This window comes from Tupaia chinensis, unplaced genomic scaffold (assembly GCF_000334495.1).
Source record: "Tupaia chinensis unplaced genomic scaffold, TupChi_1.0 Scaffold000070_1, whole genome shotgun sequence".
Classification (NCBI taxonomy): domain Eukaryota; kingdom Metazoa; phylum Chordata; class Mammalia; order Scandentia; family Tupaiidae; genus Tupaia; species Tupaia belangeri.
This window is the reverse complement of record NW_006159530.1, coordinates 1,281,475-1,287,824: the sequence shown is the minus strand read 5'-3', so window position 1 is coordinate 1,287,824 and position 6,350 is coordinate 1,281,475.

Below are 6,350 nucleotides of genomic sequence, written 5' to 3'. Positions count from 1 at the left end.
CCCCAAAGGCCTGTGTCCCTCTCTGCAGGGACCGGTGTGGATACAGGAAGCTAATCCTCAACATACCTTTGGGTTTGCTCTCCCACCCAAAATAAAATCCAACAGCAAGGGGAACCAGCAGATAGCATAATGGTTCCACTGCTGGACTTCCACATAGTCAACCACGGTTGAGTTCCAGACCTGGTGGCTTAAAACTCACACAGGCCGCATGGGCATGTATGCCCCAAATCCTGAGGGAATGGAGGAGAAGGGATTGTGGCATGTCCATCCCCCCGGAAGGTGATTTCTTGCTTTCTGTTGCTCTGTCTCTCTGGTGAGCCTATGTGCCCTATGGCACCTCTCTCTCTCCCCTCTCTCTCTTTCCAACAGCAAGAAAACATTCATGAGTTATGTAAAACATATTAACGATTTGCTTGAAAAAATGGAAAAGGAGCGGCTTGCACTCACTCTGTGTGGAATAATTTTGTAATCCGTTTGCCTTTGCTGTTCTGCAGAGTGCCTTTCCACCCTCCCCATCGGGATGGACACTCCTTGCTCCACTCTTCCTCCCAGTCACACAGCCGCATGGGTTCCTCCAGTCCCTTCAGGATTTTCTACCTAGTCAAAGTCATCCCCCTGTTGTTAGATTCTTTAATCTCTCTCTCTCTCTCTTTCTCTTTCTCTTTTTCCCATGGGTTATGTGCCTTATAGCAAAACTCTCTCTAAAAAAAATGTAAAATATTTTAAACATCTCATAACCATCATTACAGCATTCTTTAATTTCTGCTGGAAAAGTCACTCCTGAAAAGTTTGTAAATATGTACAAGAAGTTAGTCATAAGGAAATACAGTAATTATCATAATACACTATCAATTTAGAGGGAAACCCCTATAGAACACAGATCCTGATGACAAAATAAAGAGCATTCTTAGAACGAAAATTCACTGAAAGGGTTATAAATTAATTCTCATCAAATGTACATTATTAAAATTTGTTTTCTTCCTGTGGGGAGAAAATGGGTCTCAAATTATATGAGATTTAAACTGCAAAGTTATTAAGGAACAATCAAAATTTGTTAAGTATTTGTCATAAGTGTACATATAAGACTATTTCATAAAATAGCAATTAAATATTCAAAAAAAGGCAGTAAACAGCTCCTAAAAGATGCAAAAATATTGGGACTATGATAATTTTATCTTACCATTATAAAATTCAATTTTTTAAAGGTTTTTGTTCTAGGGACTGTGTGCTCACCAGAGAGAGACAGAGAGAAGGAAAGTGAGAAGGCACAGGAGGGATGGCTATGCCTCACTTTCCTCTGTCCCAGTCTCCTCTCAGAATTCCCGGCATGGACGCACACATGCCTGATAAGCTCTGGGTTCAAGGACTCTAACCATGGTCAACCCTGTGGGAGTTCAGCGCCTTAACCACCACACCACCTGTTGGCCCTGAAATTCATTCATTTTTAAATATCAGAAGTATTAAGTCAATATTAGCATATATAAATTGTTTGATTTTGTATTTTCTTAATTACATTTAATTGTACAGTTTTATGGCATACAATTAGGCTTTTCAAAGCATACACGCAGTGTGTGATAATCACATCAAGGATATTATCATATGCGTCATTTTCAGCAAAGGACTGGACCTTCTTGTGTCTGTTAGGTGCCTTTAGGCTGAGCCTCTCCTGACCACAGTCCACTCCCCTCCCCTAGTCTCAGGCATCTACGCTTGTCTTTCCTACTGCTACGTCTTCGACTCCTTCCACTTTGGCCATAAAGTGCAGACGTTCAGTACGGATTGATCTATTGTGTGGGCGTGGTAGCGCCCGCCCTATGGCAGATTGATCTACTGAGCAAGGACGTCCTGTGTTTGTCTTTCACAGACTGACTTATTTCACTTGGCATTAAATCCTCTAGAATTATTCACGTCATATTGAATGACAGAGTCTCACCGTTCTTCGTGGCTGAGGAGTATTCCATAGTGTCTATGGGGGGGGTGAGTTTCCAAAGGTTTTTTGTTCCCCTTTTTTTTTTTTTTTTTTTTTTTTTTGCCATAGGGTACATATACTTACCAGAGAGACAGAGAGAAACAGAAAGAGGGAAAGTGAGAAATCACCTTCCAGTGGGAGGGCTGCACCATGATCTGTCCTCTTTCAAAATCTTCTCAGGATCTGGCGCATATGCACACATGTACTTGGCATGATTTTCAAGCTACAAGGGCTGGGACTTGAACTACTGTCAGCCATGTGGGAGTCCAGTGTCTGAACCATCATGCCACCTTCTGGCTCCTATGTGCCATATTGTTTAAGTCCAGTCACCAATTGTTGGGCACTTAGATTGATTCCACGTGTTAGCATGGATGTGAACATGTATGTGTAAATGTCTTTCCGATGAGCACATTTTTAATTAATGTGTTGCAAAGAAGAGGTAGAAAGCAAGACAAGACGTCTTTTTTTGGAGAGGTTTTTTCTTATTGGGTGCATGAGCTCACCAGAAAGACAGAGAGAGAAAGAGAGACAGAAAGTGAGAAATTACCTCCCAGGGATGGCCACGCCGCAATCCTTCGCCTCCATTCTCCTCTCAGGATCTTGGGCACGCATGCACATGTGCCTAGCATGAGTTTTAAGCCACCGGGTCCGAGACTTGAGCCGCGATCGACTACATGTAGTCCAGCGACATAGCCATTACGCTAACTGCTGGTCCCAAAGGTGTCTTTTTTTTTTTAAAGTCAAAACAGGCAGGACTTTATTGAAGATAGTGAAAAGAGTTTACTACAGAAATTATCTCTAGCATTGTAAGTCCAGAATAATTAATTATATGAATAATAATAACATATTTTTGGTGCTTGGGAGAATACTAATTATTGGTGGTTTTCTCTTTTTTCTTTTATTTTTTATTTGTAAATTGAATTTATTTATTTAAGATGCATTTATGTTATTTTATTTTTATTATTATTTTTAAAGCTTAAATTTATTTATTTACATTCATCCACTGAACATCATTACAGCATACAAAATGAGATTTTTCCATCCAGAATACACTGTATATTGGCTCAATCAAGCACATCAACGTATGTTATATCGTCAACAAATAATTTTCTATTTCTTCTTTCCTGTATATTTTGCTTTATTTCCCATCCTTGATTCCCTGTCTCTTACCCTCTGCCATCTCCCACCCTCCTCCTGTACTCTCTCTGGTATCTATGGTTGCTTTCTATGCCTTTCCCCCCACATTTTGTTGATTCATTAAAGATCTTAATTAATCTAAATATTTTGAACTGCAAGCACAGCTGATATATACATATCCATGAACAAAAGTCTGGCTTTAGGCTAAGGGAATGAATGTAAATTAATTATATTAAAAAGAAAGTTTCAGGGAAAAAAAAAACTGTTTTACTGTTTTTCTTGAAACTCTAAAAAAAAAAAAAAGCATTCAAAACACCTATTTGATGACTGCAGTAAGCTATATAGCCCCAGATAGGTGCTACTTTATAGGATGTTCATTCTACTCAGTGAGGTTTATGCCTAAAGACAAAATATCTTAGTCTTCCAACTAGATTAACTAGGGAAGTCAGCTATACACATATAATTGAAGTTAAAGAACAGAGTAAGTGAAATCACAGAGTAGTGTAATGTTCACAATGGCTATATATATATTATACAAATAATTAAACATGTATAATTCATTTTATTTTACATTTAATATTGTTTACCTTTACAGCATACAGTACAGATTTTCAAGGCATACATGCTTTGCATATTAGTCGAGTCAGAGATGTCACCATGCACATCACTCTCAAGAGATAACTTTCCATTCTTCTTTCCATTAAATCTTTTCCCCTGAGCCCTTCCCTCTTACCTGCCACTCTGCACTCCCTCCTGTACAGTCTTTGGTACATACACTTGTCATCTCTGCTATTGTATCTTTCAGTCTTTCAGCTTTTGTCATAAAGAGCAGACATTGGAATATTTCAAGTGCGGATATACAATATCTCTCTTTCATAGTCTGGCTTGCATCCCTTAGCATAAAATCCCCTCTATTCGTCTACATTATGGCAAATAACAGGGTCTCATTGTTTTTATGGTGTCCAGGGTGTACGTGTGCCACACTTTTTCCTCCTAGTCATTCATTTGTAGACAGTTAGGTTGATTCCATGTTTGTATAATTTCTGATAACAAATATTGTCTGTGCCTAACCTTGAGATTAAGTATACATAATACCTTCAAATAAAGATATCTCAAGGGAACTCCTCATAAACAAAATTTGTGAAAATACATTTCTGTGGCAACAAAATATGACTAAGTAAGTGTAAATGTGATGAGTGAAAACTGTAACCCTCATTTGGTTGAACGTTTACATTCTTTTTTTTTTTTTGGAGAGGTTTTTGCTATTGTGCATGTGCATCGCCAGAAAGACAGAGAGAGAGACAGAGAGACAGAAAGCGAGAAATCACTCCCCGAGAGAATGGCCACATGGCAGTCTCTTCTCCTCCATTTTCCTCTCTGTATCTTGGGCACGCACGACATGAGACTGGCACGAGTTTAAGCCACTTGGTCCGGGATTTGAACTGCGGTTGACTACATGGGAGTCCAGCGACATAGCCATTATTCCAACTAACTGGTCCCGGAAGTTTACATTCTTATTGCCTCCAAGGTTAGTGTCTTGTAACTATGTCCCATTTCAACTTTACATAATAAGATATAATGGCCAGCTCAAAATTTGTTATTCTTTTTGTAAAAAATTAACCTATACTAATTATACATAATTATGGGATACAGTGTGCTTTTTCAGTACAGGAATAGAATATGTAATGATTAAATCAGAGTAATTAGTAACCCATCATCTCAACCACCTGAAATTACTTTGGGTTCAGAACATTGAAAATCCTTCTTTTTTAATTACCCTGAGATATGCAGTAAATTGTAATCTGTGTCTACCTACTGTATTTTATAACCCCAGAAATTGTTCATCTTATCTATCTATAATTTCATTTCCATTAATCAACATCCTTCTATTCTTCCCTTCCCTTTATCCTTCCCAGCCTATAGTAGTCATTCTTCAATTTTTTATCATCGTTGCTCTCAAAGCACAATGTCAACACTCTTCTGATTTTTTTCTAGATTCTTCCTTAAGCTGTTAAATAACATGTTGATTCTGACTTTTGTTAAAAGACTTAGACAATAGAGCACTCCTAATTTGTTTCCACCATAGCCCGAGAATGTTTGCCCATGTACAACTCATTGCAAATTGGAGAACATGACTTTTAAGCAAATATATTACTGGGCATTTGCTTACCAGTACATTTTTATTTGTTGAATTGGTTACTCTTTTCAACAAATGGTGCTGGGTCAATTAGAGATCAATACCTTCCTCCTAAAAAATAATTTTTATCTGTATTCTACAAAATATTGTAAACTTGACTCAAATGAATCACAACCATAAATATAAAATCCAAACCTAAAACTGCCAGAAAAAATAATCACAAAAACCCTTTGTGCTTTTGGATTATGTGCTCACCTAATTTTGTTATTTTGTACCCGAAATATTGAAAACACAATCAATAAAGGAAACATTTGAATTTTTGCTTTTGAAGGAAAATAAAAAGATGAACCACACAACAGGAGAAGATATCCTTTAATCCTGTATTTGATAAAGGACTTGTATCCAGCAGAGGGTGAGAAATGGAAATTTATTTGTCGACGATAAGATGTATGATTAAGCCACTATACAGTGATCAGAAGTCACATGTTGTATGTCGTGATAATGCTCAGTGACTGAATGTAAAATTAATTAATTAATTTTTTAAAAAGAACACTCAAAACAGTTAAAAGAAGACAACCAATACAAGAATGGGCAAAAGGTTTGAACAGAGACTAAGGAAGATGCATGATGGCAAACGAGCACATAAAGTGGCTCCACCTCAGTCGTCATTAAGGAAATGTGACAAGAGAAATCCCATGAGGTCCCGCTACGTACATACTAAAACGGCTAGAATGAAAAGGCCAGCATATCAACTTTTTCAAAAGAATTACTTATTTAACTTTATTTATCTTTATCAGTTTTTTCTACCTTTTTCAAAAGAATTACTTATTTAACTTTATCTTTATCGGTTTTTTCTATTTTGCTACAGGGCATGCACACTCACCAGAGAGAGAAAGTGATAAACCAAGCTACCACTCTGGGACTTGTACCACAATCAGCCATATGGGAGTTCAGTGCCTTAACCACTGCTGGCCCCCAGCATGCCAACTTTTTGGCAAGGGCTATGGAGGAGTTAAAACTTTCCTAAACTGCTTCTAGAAACAGTAAATGGTACAGCTGCTTTGAAAAACAATACAGACGTTTCTCTTTTTAAAACTTCCTTAACTA